This window comes from Sturnira hondurensis, unplaced genomic scaffold (genome assembly GCF_014824575.4).
Source record: "Sturnira hondurensis isolate 20B ecotype Veracruz unplaced genomic scaffold, ASM1482457v3 Scaffold0019428, whole genome shotgun sequence".
In the NCBI taxonomy this organism is placed as follows: Eukaryota; Metazoa; Chordata; class Mammalia; order Chiroptera; family Phyllostomidae; genus Sturnira; species Sturnira hondurensis.
The window spans coordinates 5,294,997-5,315,090 of NW_028092059.1; the positions used below are offsets into that span (position 1 = coordinate 5,294,997).

A 20,094-nucleotide genomic window follows, 5' to 3' on the forward strand; every position below is an offset into this window, starting at 1 on the left:
CTTTAGATTCTATATTTCCCCCACTATTCTTGCTCTCCCCCCTATCTATTTTCTACCTACCCTCTATGCTATTTTCTGTGCCTTCTCCCCCTTTCTCCTCCTCCCACTCCCCTGTTGCTAACCCTCCATGTGTTCTTCATTTCTATGGTTCCACTCCTGATCTAGCTGTCCTCTTGGTTTGCTTTTGTTTTAGGTGTGGTTGTTAATAACTGTGAGTTTGCTGTCCTTTCACTGTTAACATTTTTCATCTTCTTTTTCTTATATAAGTCCCTTTAGCATTTCATATAATAAGGGCTTGGTGATGATGAACTCCTTGAACTTGACCTTGTCTGAGAAGCACTTTATCTGTCCTTCCATCCTAAATGAAAGTTTTGCTGGATAAAGCAATCTTGGCTGTAGGTCTTTGGATTTCATGACTTGGAATACTTCTTTCCAGCCCCTTCTTGCCTGGAAGGTCTCTTTTGAGAAATCAGCTGACAGTCTGATGGGAACTCCTCTGTAGGTGACTGTCCCCTTATCCCTTGCTGCTTCTAGGATTCTCTCCTTCATTTTAGTCTTGGCTAATGTAATTATGATGTGCCTTGGTGTGTTCCTTCTTGGGTCCAACTTCTTTGGCACTCTCTGAGCTTCCTGGACTTCCTGTAAGTCTATTTCCTTTGCCAGACTAGGGAAGTTCTCCTTTATTATTTGTTCAAATAAGTTTTCCATTCATGGCTGTTTCTTTCCCCCTTCTGGTACCCCTATAATCCGGATGTTGGAACGTTTAAAGATGTCCTGGAGGTTCCTAAGCCTCTCCTCATTTTTTTGAATTCTCATTTCTTCATTCTTTTCTGGATGGATTTTTTGTTCAGCCTACTGGTCCATTCCATTGATTTGAGTCCCAGTTTCCTTTCCATCGCTATTGGTTTCCTGGACATCTCCCTTCATTTCAATTAGTTTAGCCTTCATATGTTCCTCTAATTTGTGACTATAATCTACCAGTTCTGTTAGCATCCTAATAAACAGTGTTTTGAATTGTGCTTCTGAGAGGCTGGCAATTTCTCGGTCGCTGAGAGTTATGGGCTCTGGGACTTTGAGTTCTTCTTGCACCATCTTTAGGGCTATTCCTGCCTGTTCCGGAGCAGGATCGGAGCCCTAAGGTGTTCACCAGAGCAGGGCAACTAAGTCGCTGGGTTGTGACGTTGTATGTGGGGACGGGGTCAATGAGGAACTATGCCATCCGTCTGCCGCCTCCTGCCACAGCCCCCACAGGTGCTGCAGCTGCCACTGTTACCGGACGGAGCGTTTCGTCCCTCTGCACGCGAGTGTGCCACCGCCGTCAGCCCTCGGCCCCCTGGGGCCTGCGTGGTCCGTCTCACTGTGCGCAAATGTGCGACCTCGGTCAGTCTGCCCCGCACCCCAACTGGTTCCAGGCTACCTGTGCACCTAGGTCAGGGGATCTGTCCTGCCCGACCCTGCTCCGCTGCTGGCTCTGCCCCTCTTACCGTCCTCGTTGAACGATTAGTGGTTGTCAGACTTCCGTATAACTCAGTTTTTTGGTCTTTGGGTGTGTCCTTGTTCTCCAAACCGTTGTTGTATTCAAACTTGGTTGTGGGAGAAGACACAGTGTTTCCACCTATGCTTCCATCTTGGCGGAAGTCCCTAACCTTAATTACTTTTTTAAAAGCCCTATCTCTATATGTACTCATACTGGGGGATTATGGCTTCAACATATGAATTTTAGGGAAATTCAATTTAGTCCAGAGCAATAATTTTTAATTACAAAAAATAAAGAAAATGTGTACCTCCCACTTATCCATTTTGATGTTCAAAAGTTCTTGATATTAACCTCTCAAATTTTTTTCAGATTTCTCTAGAAAAGCAATTAAAAGTGTATACAAGGGATAGGACTGGTTACATGCCTTAACAGACATGTTCATAGGTCACTCCACATAAGTCTGTAAAGACTACCTGTCAAGCCAGTAAATTGGAACTCCCGGGACTTTTTAATAAACCTAATACTAGAAGAGACCAGAGAAGAAAGCATTCTGAGGTTCCTGAATATTTTACTTAATTTCAGATAATCTAAAGATAATATTCTGATTTTTTTATTTTTCATAAAGAGCTTAGAGAAATGTTGACTATTTTTTAGATTTTTCAGAAAACAGTTTTTAAAGAACAATACTTAATAGGGAAAAATTCATATCTAAATATAATTTTACCACAAGTTTATATTTTTGCATGCAAACAAAAATAATTTACCAGTTTAATTTGCAGCCTAGCTATATTTTTGACATATTCTTGAGTTGCTCAGACTGAATGACTCAGTGACTTAATACTTTTCTGCATTGAATATGAGAAAGATTCTAGCAAACACCCAGATGATTTGATGTAATTTATACTATTTAAATCTCTTTTTACTGCCTGGAAGTAATTTTTGACTCTAGAATGCTTATCTTTTGACTCTGAATATTTTATAAGTAATATACTTTGGGGGTCATCTAAAATAAAGAATGGGTTTTTTATCAGCAGACAGCAGTCCCGTCCATTATGTTCATCTGCCTGATTTTAGAAAGGACATAAGTAAGAATTAATGGAAGCTTCTAGGTATATTTGCAACAGGCATATTTCTTCAATTATTCTGCATCTTATCAAAGATTAATAGCCTGAAAGCTAATAGGTATATTGATAAAGTTTTCAGATAAAAGCAAATATGTATTTATAAATCCTTGTTCTGAAAACATATAAGTTAATATCCATTATGCTTAGGTTTTGCATTTGTTCCTCAAAGGGTATAGATATACAACATGTATTCTGTAAAATAATATTTCTGTTGACCTTTATACAGATCCATTTTTTTCTGTTCTCTCTGAGTTGTGTGGAATTACCGAAAAACAAATGGAGCATTTAATAATTTTTTTGCTATAGCTTCTCTCAGTCTGGTATGCTACATTCCCGTTTTAATTTTTCTGTTTTACTTTTCTGTAAATTCCTGTTTTACTCTTTCTCTGTTTTACTTTTAATGAAGTATTGTAGAAATTACTTCATTACTCTTCTCTGAATGTGAGTGGCACCACTTATTTCAAATGTCTGTGTTTCTAATAATACAGACAAAGTTCATTTTAGAATGGATTTTCTAGAAGATGTGATGTTACATTTCATTACTGCCATGGTTGTTTTTATGATAAGAGCAGTGTAGACAATGAAGGTAACATAGCATGAATCCAAATTCCAAATATTTGTTATGAGCGTTAAATTCATTTTAAACCAAATCAGTGGGGGAACTGCTAACCATTCTATTTCTTATTTCTTTATATAATAGACTAGTGTTTTTTCAGTTTTTATCTTTTGATAGACACTCACTTCTATCAAAACTACCTGGAGGTGATGTTAAAAATACGAGTGTCTAAATGCTCCCCTTGGGCTTTTCAGTCAGAATCCCACCAGTCTGGCCTGGACATCTGCGTTGTAACAAGCAACACTGGTGACTCTTAGGCATTCTACGGGTCAAGGACCCCTGATGTACACCATAGCCTGAGTTCTGAACAAGCTTTTCTCCCTGCCTTTTTAGATGTGGTTCGTCCTCCAAATTACTGCTTCGTAGTATTATATCTTGTGTTACTGTTCTTTTATACCTTAGTTTAAATCAAACAGCAACTTGAAATCAAGGAGAGCTAGCCACAGCTCTAGCTTTGTGCTAAATGGCCCTACCTACAGTAGTTCACTTGAAGAACTTCTCATCATCCTTCTCAGCCTATCCCTCCCCTGTGTTTGTCTTGTCAGGTCCGGACTATAGATAGCATTTGTAAAGTCTGTCCCACTCTTTGTAACTTGAGTTCAGTAATTATTATCTCTTGATCTATTTAAAGAAATATTTAACCCAGTGTTTACTTAGGGGATAATGGTTACAATGTAAGATTCACTCTTTCATTCAATGTAATCGCAAATTTGAACAGTCTAAAACTAAGTTTTAAAACTTCACTGCCTTTCAACCTCTTAAATATAACCTGTAATTCTCTGCTGGGAATTACAGTATATTTCTTTTAGCTCTGCATACCGAGAGTTAGTTAGTTCTAGAAACATTATAAGCCACAGACCCGTATACAAGATTATACACAGACCAAGGGAGCTGAAGTTACAGGCCTCCTAACAAAATATCCAGCTCTCCTGTTCGAGTTTCTGGATAAAGGAAAAAGAAACTATCCACATATTTTAGAGAATTGAGAAGCATGGCAGTCCTGCGGGAAATTATTCCTATCTGATCTTTTAGGTTGATGTGTACCTAATCTGTTTTCTGTAGGTTTTAGAATCTTCTCTTCAACCCCTATGATGCTAATATAAAGAAATGAATCACCTCCAGAGTCAAAAGTCTGACACTGAGGAAAGGAAACAGTATATTGCCCAGATTTCTCTGTTCCCGCAACTAGTTAAAAAAACAAAACAGAAAAGCCACATCATCTGCGATTGACATCTCCCTTTTCCAAAGACATCTCTAGCCTTTTCTCATCTTCACAAATTAGCCCAGGAGTAGATCTTGAAGCCATGTGAGAAATATATTGTGCACCCCCAAATCAAAACAATACACTGCTAATGGCATTGGTTCCTGTGTGTTATAAACCAGTGCTTCTAAGCATTCCCTCTTTTGTCTTTTTTTAGTTTGGCCTGATGTCCACTTATTAATTGTTTCAAATAATCAGGGTTTTGTTTTGTTTTTAGTTTGACTGTTCTTTCTTTTTGTCATTGTGGTGGTGGTTGATATGTCTATATATACGTAACATTTTCTTTCTTGTTTCTTTGTGCTTGCTCTGTTTTCCCGACTTCGGTTGGACCCTTAACTCAATTTTAACCTTTTTGTTTCTTGATAAATGTTTCTGAGCTATGAACTTCTTCCAGCTCCTGCACCAACACACATTTACTTCTTTGCTAAGATCACTGAGGATTGGATTTTCCTTTCCTGTTCAAGGCCGACCCTTTCCACTTTGACTTTTCCTCTTCTCTTCCATGGCTCTGCCTTTAGATTTGTCGTAGTATTGGAGTTTGGGGTATGAGAAATAGAACCACATTCATGTTGAGAGAAGACAGGAGTTAGTATAAGGATACTGTGGGCCAGAAAACTGTTAGATACTAAGGCAGGCAGTGCCGCCCCTTTTCTGTCCTTCCCACCCTCCTCTAGAGGGACATGGTCTTTCATGGAGTCTCTGCCTCTCTCAACACATCTCTGTCCCCTTCTGTATAGTCCTCTCAAAGCTAGCTTCCCCATGCTGTACCTTATAGAGGCTTCTTTAGCTACTCATGGTTTTTATTTTCTCTTACTTCAACTACAATATGACTCAATACTGTTGCACTAGTCTTTCCTTTTGTATTACCACCCCTTCATCAGCTAGCGAGCCCATTATTTCCATTTCTTAGTTTATACCTCTAACAAAGAGAACCCAGGTAGCTCAACTGATCTTGTCATAATAGGCAACAAGTCAATAATGAATCTGTGTGGCTACCATTACTCACTCAGTCACCTGTATTGAAGGCTGAGGAACTACACCAACTCACGCAGTGGTGGCCGGGTGCTATGGACAGACATTTTCTCTCAGGGACATATATATCTGTAGAACAGGCTCCAGCTGTCTCTAATCATCCTCTCGTTCTTATATACTCAATTTTACTTCATTAGTTCTCTTTCCTCATACTTTAAGTTTTTTAAAAATATTGTTCAAGTACAGTTTTCTGTCTTATATTCCCAGCCCTACCCTCTCCAGTGCTTCCCACCTCCCTCCCATTTCCACCCCCCACTTTAGTTATTGTCAATGTGTCCTTTATACTTGTTCCTGTGAATCCTTCCTCTTTTCCCCTGTGATTCTCTCCCCTCTCCCCTCTGGTCCCTGTCAGCCTGTTCCTGTATTTCAGTATCTTTGGTCATATTTTGCTTGCTTGTTTGTTTTGTTGTTTAGGTTCCTGTTAAAGGTGAGATCATATGGTATTTGTCTTTTACCACCTGGCTTATTTCACTCAGCATAATGCTTCCAGTTCCATCCATGATATTGCAAAGGGTAGGAGCTCCTTCTTTCTTTCTGCTGCATAGAATTCCATTGTGTAAATGTACCATAGTTTTTTGATCCATTTGTTTACTGATGGGCACCTAGGTTGCTTCCAACTCTTGGCTATTGTAAATTGTGCTGCAATGAACATTGGTGTGCATAGGTTCTTTTGGATTGGTGTTTCAGGGTTCTTAGGATATACTCCCAACAGTGGAAATGCTGGGTCAAAACGCATGTTCATTTTTAGTTTTCTTAGAAAATTCCATACTGTTTTCCATAGTTGGTTGTACCAGTCTGCAATCCCACCAACAGTGTACTAGGGTCCCTTTTTCCCCACAACCTCTCCAACATTTGTTGTTTGTTGCTTTGTTTATGATGGCCATTCTGACTGGTGTAAAGTGGTATCTCATTGTGGTTTTAATTTGCATCTCTCTGATAGCTAGCGATATCGAGCATCTTTTCATGTGTCTCTGGATCCTCTGTATATGTCCTCCTTGGAGAAGTGTCTGTTCAAGTCCTTTGCCCATTTTTTAATTGGATTGTTTGTCTTCTTAGAGTGGAGCCGAATAAGTTCTTTGTATATTTTGGAGATTAAACCTTTGTCTGAGGTATCATTGGCAAATATGTTTTCCCAAACAGTTGCTTCTCTTTTTATCTTAATACTGTTTTCTTTAGCCATGCAGAAGCTTTTAATTTTGATGAGATCCCATTTGTTTATTCTTTCCTTTATATCCCTTGCTCTAGGGGACGTTTCCGTAAAAATATTGCTGCGTGAAATATCTGAGATTTTCCTGCCAATGTTCTCCTCTAGGACTTTAATGGTGTCACTGCTTATATTTAAGTCTTTTATCCACCTTGAATTTATTTTGGTGTATGGTGTAAGTTGGTGCTCAAGTTTCATTTTTTTGCACATAGCTGTCCAGTTCTCCCAACACCATTTGTTGAAAAGGCTATCTTTACTCCCTTTTATGTTACTGCCTGCTTTGTTGAATATTAGTTGACTGTAGAGATTTGGGTTTATTTCTGGGCTCTCTGTTCTATTCCATTGGTCTATATGCCTGTTTTTATGCCAGTACCAGGCTGTTTTGATTACAGTGGCCTTATAATACAGTTTGATATCAGATATTGGTGATCCCTCCTACTTTGTTCTTTCTCAAAATTGTGGCTGCTATTCGGGTTCTTTTATGGTTCATACTTTGAGTTTTGTTTTTTTATTTTGTCATTCTTAAGAAAAATCCTCTGTGTTTTTCTTAAGATGAAAACACATCTATTCGGTTCTCCTTTTCATCTCATTTATTGTACTCAGAAGAGGAATGTTTGCTCTCACATCCTGTCTCTCAGTAACTTCTCATAGCACTGAAGTTTGGCTTACTCTTTTCTTGTATTCCTGAACTGCTCTGAGCAAGGGCACTAGTGAATTTTTAATTGTTATATCCAGGTAGGTGATGTTTAGTCCTTATTTTACTGCCCTTTGTTCAACGTTTAACATTCATGGCCTCTTTCTCCTGTAAACATTCTACTCCCTTGGGTTCTATGAATCAAAAGTTCCATGGTGCTCCTTACATAACCTTCTGCCTATTCTTGCTCTTTTTCTTCTTTGGTACTTTTTCTATGGCTTCCACTTGAAATGTTGGTATTCCCCTGATTTCATATTTACCCACTACTCTTTTTACTCTGTATTCTCTTCACTTTTGTGGTTTCAACTCTCACATATAAACTGTTGATTCCAGAACCTCCATTTTCAGCCTAGACTTCCCCACAGATTTCAGATTCATGCATCCATGGATGCTCTTTGTTCACCTCAGAATCAACATATCCAAGCTGAATTTATCATCCCTGCTTCCAAATTTGTACCTCATGTATTTCTGTTTCATTTACTGGTATCACCATTTGCCATTCGAGCATAGCCCCAGGTTTGAAAACACATGGCACACGTGCCACCATTCCTGCATCCGACTCTTATTACAGACACAAGTCTCACTGCCTATGCACGCTGACACTGCCTCATCCCGTTCCCATAATTGGCATAGGGCTCTCACAGTTCTCTCTCCCACTGAGGCTGAATGACATCACAGTATCTTTTTCTACGTGGTGTCTTAGGCAACCACTGCCATTCGGTCACGATTGGTACCCTGCTTATTCCCCAGCCTGTTCTTTATGCATTCACTTGAACAATTACATCAAGTCCTTTCTTGCCTTGCCCTCTGTCTTCTGGTTGGGTTTTCTGGGAGGCATTTGCAGAAGATCAGGAAGCAGGAGGCTCGTTATGGTAGGGTATTCCAGGGGTTGCTACAGGTTGGCTGCATCCCTTCACAAGGACACAACTCTTGTCAACACCTTCCTCAGTTCCAGAAACTGCTCTTTCCTAACACACGTGATAATGGATCTCCAGTATTGCCAGCCCTGAGGTCATACACTGTCCCTTGTTGGTTCTCTTAAATCTTGCCCACAAATTACCCAATTTGAGCATATTATCTTTTTTTCTGCCAGTACCATGACTGGTATAGCATGGAAATTAAAATTTATATGCCGTCCTTTTCTAAACTCTATCATCCTCAAGTCCCATACATAATGTAATTATGAAGACTTGATTATTTCATGCGCCAAATATTATGCAATTGTATCCTTTCTCTGTTCACACTCTCAAAATCCTAGTTCAGGCCCTTAGTATTTCTCTATTAAATAAAAAAGTGTGATATAGCCCTGGCCAGGTGGCTCAGTTGATTGGAGCATTGTCCCATACACCGAAAGTTTGTGGGTTCAGTTCTTGTTCAGGGCACATATTTAGATTGTGGGTTCAATCCCCAGTCAGGGCGTATATGAGAGGCAACCAATCAATGTATCTTTCATATTCTCTCTCTCTCTCTCTCTTATTCTCTCACTCCCCCACCTTCTTCCCTCTCCCTCTCCCCCTTCCACTCTCTCTAAAGTCAGTGAAAAACATATTCTTACCCTGACCAACATGGCTCAGTTGGTTGGACATCATCCTCCAAAGCGAAACATCACAGGTTTAATTCCTAGTCAGTGAGCATGCCTGTGTTGTAGGTTCGGACCCCACTGGAACATGTAGGAGAGACAACCAATCAATGTTTCTCACAATGTTTCTCTTCCTCTCTTTCTTCCTCCTATCCTCTCTCTCTAAAAATAAATAAATTTTAAAAATTAAAAGAACATATCCTTTTGTCTGGCATAGCTCAGTGGATTGAGCACAGACCTGCAAACCAGAGGATTGCCGTTCGATTCCCAGTCAGGGCACATGCCTGGGTTGCAGGCCAGTTCCCCACAGGGGACTCACAAGAGGCAACCATACATTGATATTTCTCTCCCTCTCTCCTTCCCTTCCTTTTAAAGGTAAATAAAATAAATTAAATTAAAAACATATCCTCAGGTAAGGATTTGTTTTCAATGTGTGAAATGGAAAAGGAATGATGTTGAGGCAAACTATTTAGCAAAGGTTACCAATTCCTGACAAATTGATTGCATGGCCTCCTTGATTATATTTGGCTTTGTAATTCTCTGGTTAATTCAGAAGGAGTGTACTCTGTGGCCCCTCTACTTCTGTCCTCTAATCCTTACATTGTAAAAGATCATTGATTTCTTCTTGGTTTCATTTTATTTACAACTATAGAAAGCTTTCATCTAAGTACATCTCAGATGTAATCCTAATACATAAAATATAAGTGGTACTGGTTCTAGTTAAAGTAAGGTTGGCACCTAAGACACAATTGGTAAATAACTGCTCAGCATCTATTACCAGTGCTTAATAAATATTTACTGTTTTTCTTTTTATTTTCTCTAGCTTTAACTCTATTGCCATCCTAACCCTGTGCCAAAATAGCATGTATAGTAATTAATAGCTGTCATACACTAATAAATAGGCTGCCCCATTTCGCTAATAGAGAGTTTGTTCTACCCATATTAACCCATATAATCAGAAACTGGTTATAATGAGAACTTGGTTCTCCTGTCTGGGCAGGATGATTTCTTTCAAGAAAGAAGCTTGTTTAAAGGGCATTTGGAAACTCCATCTATATCATGAATATTTATTTATTCTCATTTTTCTATATCTTAAAGAAATTTAATGAGTGAAATATGAAGTTTGTCAGAAGAGCTCCTCATTCTAAAATAGGCCGAATATCACTCTCTGATAAGTGTGATCCTGTTAGTCCTTCTACCAACTACATTATACAGCAAAACTTACTGAACTTGAATTAGCCCCAGAATGACTTTTTTATGTCTTATACTATAAATTATATCTCCTCCATTTTTCACTGAATCTTAGTTTTAATATGACTTTTTAAAACTTCCTTCAAAGACATTTGGATTCTAATTCAGTTCTATAACCATCAACCATTCTTCCAATTCATTGTTTCTTCATCCTGTTTAATGGAAAATGTTCATTTGGATAGAATTGCAGAAAAAAGTCTTTTGATCTACCAACAGAGTACTCTCTAGACTGACCTTGGACATTAACTCATAAATCTGTAAATAGTCAGTCAATAATGACTATGTGCAGGATTTGAAATATCATCTAGCTCTTACTTTACCATCTGGTCCACAAGATTTCTAACGACTTTGCCAAATACCTTCTTGAAATCAAATTTACTAGGTCTAGAGCATTTTCACATCTGCCAAGCAAGCAATACTTTCAGAAAATAATTGAGATTAATCTGACATGACTTGTTCTGGGTGAAGCCAAACTAGCTCATAGTTACCACTGGCTTTCTTTCTAAACAAATGTAAAGCTGTTTATTAATTCCTTCTAGAAATCATGAAGGCTTAAAAGCATGATTTAAATCCAGACTGATTTATAATTTCAGACCTCCACATTCTTTATTTTATTGTTAGAGACAGTTTCATTATCTAGCCTTCCAACATCTCTTCTGGTCTCTGTAGTTCTTCCAAGAGCACCATCACCATCCATCATTTTCTCTCCAAGTTCTCTCATTGCAGGCAGTCATGCAGATCAATGTGCAAGTATGTTACTATTTCTTCACTTGCCTGAGCTTGTGATTTGTTCTTTTTAAAACTTTCTTTGTTTTGAAATAATTTTAGAGTTATAGAAGAGGTGTATGAAGAGTACAGAGCATTTCTTTACAGCCTCTACCTATGCTCTCCCGTTAGCATCCTGCATAGCCATAAACCAGTGATCAAAGCTGAGAAATTAATATTGATACAATGCTCTAACTAAACTATAGGCTTTATTTTGCTTTCAACAGTTTTACTCATTAATATACCATTTCTTTTTAAAGATATAATCCAGGATCCACATAACATTTCATTTTCATATCTCCCTAGTCTCCGCCAATCTGAGTTCCTTAGTCTCTTCTCTTTCATGACCTTGCCACTTGGAATACTAGTCAGTCATTTTGAATGCCCTTCAATATGAGTTTATCTGACATTCAGCCCTGATTAGATTCAGATTATACATTTGGGGGACAAATAATTCAAAGTGATTTACCCTACCATTGCATTAGAACAGGTGGCTGTTCCATTTATTACTGAGGTTGTTGACCTTGATCACTTGTTTTAGGGGATATCTGTCAGGTTTTCCCCCTTAAAGTTACTTTCCCCTTTTGTAATTAATATTTGGAAGGAGATACTTTGATACTATGCATATATTCTCTTTCTTTCTAAACCTTCACCTATCATTTTTAGCATTCATTGATGGGTCATGCTTGCTACAATTATTACCCTTGTGTTCTAGTAGGGATTTTCTATCTTTTTCATTCCTTTTGCATTTATTGATTGGACTTCTGTGAGGAAGAGTTGTCCTGTTTTAATTTATTTTTAATGGTTTTATTGAGATACAGTTAGGGACTTCCGCCAAGATGGAGGCGTAGGTGGAAACACTGTGCCTTCTCCCACAACCAGGTTTGAATACAACAAAGGTTTGGAGAACAAAGACGCAGCCAAAGAACAGAAAATTGAACTATACGGAAGTCCAACAACAACGAACCCTTCTACCGGAGGGGTAAGAGGGGCAGAGCCAGCAGCGGAGCAGGGTCGGGCAGGAAGGATCCCCTGACCCCAGGCGCCCAGGCATCCAGGGTAGCACCGGCTGACCCAGTGAGGGCTTGGGATGGCAGGAGTGAGAAGTGAGACGGAGCGTGCAGCCCCCAGCAACGAACCCAGCAGCGGCTGACCACGGTCGCACATTCGACAGCAGTGGGATGAATTGCACGGCCCACTAGAGCGAAGTGGGACGAATCCCACGGCCCATTCACAGGCAGAGGGAGGAATCGTGCCGCCGGCGGTGGTGGCGGCGGGAGGAGCAAAGAGTGCTCTCCATTGCCTTCCTTTGGCCCCGCCCCCACATACAGCGTCACAACGCATCGACTGGGTCGCCCGCCCTGGTGAACACCTAGGGCTCTGCTCCTCATACGTAACAGGCACAAACAATCCAAACTATGGCTCAAGAAGAACTCAAAGCCCCAGAGCCCATAGCTCTAAGTGACCAGGAAATAGTGAAACTCTTAAGATGCACAATTCAAGACACTGGTAATCAGGATGCTCACAGAACTGGTTGATTATAGTCACAAATTAGAGGAACGTATGAAGGCTCAACTAACTGAAATGAAGGGAAATGCACAGGAAACCAATAGTGATGGAAAGGAAACTGGGACTCAAATCAAGGGGGTGGACCAGAAGGAAGAAAGAAATGACCAAACAGGAAAAAGTAAAGTTACAAGAATTCAAAAAAATAAGGAGAGGCTTAGGAACCTCCAGGACATGTTTAAACATTCCAACATTCGAATTATATGGGGTACCAGAAAGGGAAAAGAAACAGCCATGAATGGAAAACTTATTTGAACAAATAATAAAGGGGAACTTCCCCAGTCTGGCAAAGGAAATAGACTTCCAGGAAATCCAGGAAGCTCAGAGAGTGCCAAAGAAGTTGGACCCAAGAAGGAACACACCAAGGCACATCATAATTACATTAGCCAAGATTAAAATGAAGGAGAGAATCCTAGAAGCAGCAAGAGATAAGGGGGCAGTCACCTACAAAAGAGTACCACCCATCAGACTGTCAACAGATTTCTCAAGAGACCTTCCAGGCAAGAAGGGGCTGGAAAGAAGTATTCCAAGTCATGAAATCCAAAGACCTACAGCCAAGATTGCTTTATCCAGCAAAACTTTCATTTAAGATGGAAGGGCAGATAAAGTGCTTCTCAGACAAGGTCAAGTTCAAGGAGTTCATCATCACCAAGCCCTTATTATATGAAATGCTAAAGGGACTTATATAAGAAAAAGAAGATGAAAAATGTTAACAGTGAAAGGACAGCAAACTCACAGTTACTAACAACCACACCTAAAACAAAAGCAAACCAAGAGGACAGCTAGATCAGGAGCAGAACCATAGAAATGAAGAACACATGGAGGGTTAGCAAGAGGGGAGTGGGAGGAGGAGAAGGGGGGAGAAGATACAGAAAATAAGTAGCATAGACGGTAGGTAAAAAATAGGGGGGAGGGCAACAATAGTAGGGGAAATATAGAATCTAAAGAACTTGAGACACGAGGTCATAAACTAATGGGGGAAAGGGTGGGGGAGGGGTGTGTAAAGTGGAGGAGAATGAAGGGAGGAATAGAACAACTGTAATGGTATAATCAATAAAATATATTTTCAAAAAAGATACAGTTAGGGTATGAGAAACCATCATCACATCAAGATACCAAACTTATCCATAACCACCAAAAGTTTCTTTTCTCCCCATGTCCTTCCCCTATCCCTCAAGCAACCACTGATCTGCTTTCTATCACTGTAGATTAGCTTGCATTTTCTAGAATTTTATATAAATGGAATAATACAGTATAGATTCTTTTTTCATTTGGCTTCTTTCACTCAGGATAATTATTTTGAGATTTATTCTTGCTGCTACAGAAGTCAATAATTCTTTTTTTTTCGTGAGTCATATTCCATTATATGGATTACCACAGTTAATTTATCTGTTCATTTTTGACTATCATAAATGCCCCTTATAGCTAAATGTACACAACTGTAATTCAACAACAATAAAATAATTTAAATATAAAAAAGAAGATTTAAAGTGTTTAATTTTCGTAGGCCACTTATAGTTGGGCTTTGCTTTTTTTGTACAAGGTGAACACCTTGGCCTTTAAATTGGGGTGTTTAGACTACTTACGTTTAATATTGTTATTGACATCATTAGGTTTAAGTCATTTTGCTATTTGTACCATGTTTCTCATTTTATGTTTGACCCACCTGTATTTTGTTATTTTCCCCTATCTTCTTTTGGGTGATTCTATTTTTATATTCTTTAATGACTATTTAGCTATAACTCTTTGTTTTATTATTGTAGTGGTTGTTGCGGGGGGTTAGTGTACATCTTTAACTCCTTATCACTTACCTTCAAGTGATATTATTTTATTTCATTTATAGTATGTAAACCTCACAGTTAATGTACTTCTACTTCTCACCTTTTATGGTATTGCTGTCATATATTTTACTTTTTCATGTGTTATAAACCCTATACTGTATTTTTAAAATTTAAATTGTCAACTCTCTTCAAGGAAATGTAAGTGTAAGAAAAAGATTTTATATATTTAGCCAAATAATTATTATTTTATGTTGCTCTTTATTCCTTTCTTTGATCCAAATTTCAATCTGGTATTGTTTTGCTTCTTCCTAGAGGACCTTCTTTACCCTTATTTGTACTGCAGATCTACTAGCAATTAACTGTTTCAGCTTTTATGTATCAAAAAATACCATTTTTATATCATTTTCATTTTTGGAAGATGTTTTTGTTGTATATAGAATTCTAGGTTGACAGGCTTCAGAGGGGGTTTTTTTAGTACTTCACAAATAAGAGCCCACCATCTTCTTACATGAATTGTTTTCACTGAGGAATCTCATAATTATCCTTAACTTTGTTATTCTGTACACAACACTTTTTTCCTGGCTGCTTTTAAGGCTTTTTTTTTTTTAATCTCTGGTTTTGAACAATTTGGTTATTAGGTGCCTTCAGATAAATTTTCTTAATGCTTTTTGTGCCTGAGAGTTCTTGAGCCTCTTAAATCTGAGATATATAGTTTTTATCAAATATGGAAAATGTTCAACCATTATTTCTTCAAAAACAATTTTGTCCCTCTCTTTCAGGATTGTAATTGCACTTGTGGTAGGCTGCTTGAATTGTCCCACCGATCACTGATTCCTTCCAGAATCTTTGTTTCCTGTGTTCCATTTTGGATGTTTATATTGCTGCGTCTTCAAGTTCACTGGTCTTTTCTTCTGAGATGTCTAATCTGTTTATTTTTTCCATCTAGTATATTTTTCATGTCATAAATTTTAGTTTTCATTCTGGAAGTTCAATTTTGGTGTTTTTTTTCCTGTCTTGTACCTCACTCTATATTTTTGAACACATGGAATACAGTTATAATAACTATGTCAGTGTTCATATCTGCTAATTCTAAATCCAGATCAGTTTTAATTAATTAATTTTATTGAAATTTTTATTGAGTTAATTGTAGAGTCACCTGCAATTGTAAGAAGTAATACAGAGAAATCCCATGTACCTTTTAGCCAGTTTTCCCCAAAGGTAACATCTTATAAAATTAGTGAAATATAATCAGAACATATTGATATAAATCACTGATCTTGTTCAGATTTCTTCACTATTACTTGTACTCATCTGTGTGCCCATGTGTAAGTTTATTACCCACCACCACAGTTAAGGTACTGTTCCATCACCACCAGAATGTCTCATGTTTTCCTTTTACATCCATACGCACATCTATATTGCCTTTACCTACTCCATCCCTAACCCCTGTGACAATTAACATGTTCTCTATTTCTAAAATTTTGTGATTTCAAAAATGTTAAATAAATGGAATCATACATTATATAACCTTTGGGGATTGAATCTTTTCACTCAGCATAGTTCTCTGGGGTTCATCCAAGATTGATTGATTTTTCTCACTATGTGATTTAATTTTATGCTTCTTTCCTTATCTGGCATTTTTATTTGATGCTAGACATTGCCAATATTGTCTGGTTGGGTTTTGGGTATCTTGCATGCTTTTACTATGAAATGCAGTTAAGTGACTTGGAAATAACAATTTGATTTTTTCAGGTCTTGCTTTTAAAACTCATTAGTGGAAACAGAATAGTGTATAGTCTAAATCTATGTATTCCCCCATACTGAGCCAGACATTTCTGAGAATTCTACCCTGTACCTCATGAGTTCTTATGAAGTGTTCATTCCAGCCCAGTCTGAGAACCAAATGCCATTTGTTCTGTTCTTTCAGGAAATTCTTTCCTCAACCTTGGATAGTGTCTTCACATGCTTGCACTAATCAGTACTCTGCTGAATACTCCAAATGAACTCTCTGTAGATCCTTGCATTTTTGACTCTGCAAGATCGCTTTTCTTCAGCCCCTCATCCTACATCTCATACTGCCATGATCTCCCCTGACTCTTCATTTGTGTCTCCTCAACTTAGAGAACCTATTATACTCCAACCAAGTTCTTCCTCTCTACACACACACTGGAAACTCCCTCAAAGCAATAAGCTAGAGCAGTTCAGGGCTCATCTCCTTTGTTTCCTGTATCTGGATAATCACTGTCCTTTATTGCCTGGTGTCTAGTGTCTTCAAAACCATTGTTTCACCTATCTTGCCTGTTTGGGGTTTGGTTTTTGTTTGTTTGTTTGGTTTTTTATTATTTTGAGTAAGAAAGCAAATCTGATCCCTGTATTCCATCTTAACTTGAAGCCAAAGTCCTCTAATTTATTTTTAATCAAAATTTTTTTATTTTGACAAGGCTTATTCTCTTTGATCAAAAAGATAGAAAGAAAATTGAAGTTTAACTTAATTATTACAGTTTTATCCAAGTAAAGGTCTCTTCCTTAATCTTCTTTTTTCGTTCCAATCATAACTTAAAAAATTTACGTCTTTAGGATTTTTCTAAAGCCCAATTCATTTTGGACTTGATAAACTTTTCTACCTTTTTTCACATGCCTTTTCATTTTTCCCTCACTTCTTTTTCTTCAAATTTTATACTTTCTATTCCATAAATATTTATTGAAGGTCTGTAATGTGCCAGATGGTAAGCTAAGCTTACCATGACAGCTAAGCTTCATGACACTGAAGACAATGTCATGAAAATTGCAGACAAAGTCCTTGCACTATTGACAAAATTCTAGTGATGGCAGAAAGTCAATAATAATATGTTACTTTAGTTAGAAATATGTGCAATGAAGGAAATAAACAAGGTGGCATTTTGATGAGACATTTTAGTTTAAATATTAAACGAGGGAACAGCAACTGCAAAAGCCCAACATCAAGAATAAGTTTGACATGTTCAAGAAATAGAAAAAAGGATGAGACTGGAGGTCATTTACCAAGAAGACAGTGCTACGAGACGTGGTCATGGAAGTATTCAAGTGTCAGATCACATACAGCAGGGGTCTTCAACCCCTGGGCCATGGACCGGGCACACCCCATGGCCTGTTAGGAATGGGCCCCAGAGCAGAAAGGGAGCAGTGGGTGAGAGAGCCAAGCTTCACTGATGCTACCACCTGAGCTCCACCTCCTGTCTCCCCCTGCTGCCACGCCCCTCCACCCCACACCCACGGTGGAAAAATTGTCTTCAAAACCTATCCCTGGTGCCAGAAAGGGGACTGTTGACATACCACCTTGAAAGATGACTGATGAGTTTATATGCCTTTCCTTTCACTTTTCAAACGTACTTTTTCTACCTAAGCCGCATCGGAACATCCCTGTGCAACCACTGAGCCTCCACAGATCTCTCTCTGGTTTCTCCATCTTTGGGCTTTGGGATCCAGTGGGGTTTTTTTTTTTAGTAATTTAAACCTTTTTGTCTTCCTTATAACCAATACTAACAATGCATTTTTATTTGCCTTTGAATTCTTTGAAATATGCTTTTCTCAAATCTATCCTGTGTCATCACTCCCAGGATACTCTTTTCAGGCTATTACAATCTCCAAAATAACATGACCCATTTCTTCAATTATTCTAATTGTGCCTATCATTATTAGATAGAGTTAAACACAAAGAAGTAGTTTAGGAGACAGTTGTGAGCAGGCATCCAAATTTTTGTCAGACTGCTGGCTTTTATCACAAAGACTTGTAGCAGCTTGCTTCTACCAGTCCATCCTCAATGGAGCAAAAAAGAGATACCTTCCTAAGGTGCAATTAAGGTCTTGTCACTCCTGCCCTTAAACTCTTTCACTGGTTCCCCAGGGCAATTAAAATAAAATTCAAAACATGATTATGAATAATAAATTCTGACATGATTCCCTCCCTGCCTGTTTCTCCAACCTCATCTCATGCCACTCTCCCTTCCTTCATTACCACTCCAGCATCATTACTCTTCCTTCAGTTTCCAGAACACACCCAGCTCTCATCCAGCCCGGGAATTTCCCACCTGCTCCTTCCTTTGCTTGGAATCTCTTTTCCTGATTCTTTTCTCATGGATAGTTTCTTTCTCATCCTTCAGGTCTCACTTCAGGTTTTTCTCCTCAGACAGGACCTCCCATCTATGTAAAAGAGATCTTTTCTATGCCTCCCTCTTGTTCTCTTTTAAGCATTTGTCTATTTCTTTTAGAGCAGGTAACATAACCTGAAGTTAGTTTACTTGTGTATTTGCTCATTGGTTTTTAGTCTGTCTGCACCACTGCGATATGAGCCTCCCAGCTGCAGCATCCGCAGTGCCCATGACTGTCTGGTATGAAGTAGGCCTTCAATGAAGCAGGTCGGTTATTTCACTTGAGTTTATATCTAGTTCATATATTTTTGAATGGATAGATGAATAAACATACAGGCATAACATGGAGATACTCTGGTTTAGGTTCCATAGCACTGCAATAAAGCAAATATTGCAATAAAGTGAGTCTTATGTTTCCCAGTGCATATAAAAGTGATGTTTACACTATAGTATACTTTATTAAGCATACAGTATTATTGTGTCTAAAAAACAATGTCTATACCTTAATTCAGTTATGACCAACCTTTTGGCATCTCTGGGCCACACTGGAAGAAGAGTTTGTCTTGGGCCACACATTAAATACACAAACACTAACAAAAAGTGATAAGCAAAAAAGAAGGTCTGTGCATAATTTTTGTGATACCTGCTACCACAGATAAGCAAAAAAGCCCTCACATAACAACCCTAAGTATGCAGTGGCCCTTTCAATAATCTTTTGAAATCATCAAGCAGCTCCCAAGTTTGTGATCACAAGTATAGAAAATGTGCATGTCTAAGTAATAAAACATCATTGTGCGTATGTTTATTTTACATGATATTGCAACATGTAATAAAAAAACTCAGAATGTTTTAAGTAAATTATGATTTTGTGTTGGGCCATTTTCATAGCCATTCTGCCCCGCAAGTTGAACACACCTGCTCTAATTTAAAAATACTGTATTACTAAAAAATGCTAACAATCGTCTGAGCTTTCAGGGAGTCATAATCTTTTTGCAGGTGCAGGGTCTTGCCTTTTTAATGGCTGCTGACTGATTAAGGTGGTGGTCATTGAAGGTTGGGGTAGCTGTGGCAATTTCTTAAAATAACACCACAATGAAGTTTGTCGCATCAATTGACTCTTCCTATCACAAGAACACTGAAAGGCTGTTGTAGGGTTATGACTTGGCCGATTCAAATATAGTTGTGTCTCAGGGAGTAGGGAGGCCTGATGAAAGGGAGAGAGATGGGGCAACTGCTGGTCCGTAGTGCAGCCAGAACATACCGAGCATTTATTGAGTGTGGTGACTTATACGGGTATGGGTCATGGAGCCCAAAAACAATTACAGCAGCAACATCAAAGTGCACTGGTCACAGACCACCATAACAAATATCATAATAATGACAATTTTGAAATATTACAAGATTTACTAAAATGTGACATAGAGACACTAAGTGAGCAAAAGCTATTGGAAAAATAGCATTTAGAGGCTTGCTCAGCACAGGGTCACCACAAATATTCAATTTTTAAAAAATGCAGTATCTGCAAAATGTAACAGATTGAAGCACAATAAAACAAGGTATTCCTGTATTAGAAAGTAAATCATAAAATTTAGAATAAATACAACTTTTCAAGAATGA

The 20,094-nt window shown here is 38.3% G+C and overlaps 1 protein-coding gene and 1 pseudogene across 3 annotated transcripts in view; one reads left to right on the top strand and one right to left on the bottom strand.

Annotated features, from left to right (window-relative positions):
- LOC118974407 (oligosaccharyltransferase complex subunit OSTC-like) overlaps nucleotides 1–12,347 on the bottom strand; it is a 115,367-nt pseudogene extending 103,020 nt beyond the window's left edge.
- MBD5 (methyl-CpG binding domain protein 5) overlaps nucleotides 1–20,094 on the top strand; it is a 173,944-nt gene that overhangs the window by 73,380 nt on the left and 80,470 nt on the right. The window lies entirely within an intron of this gene.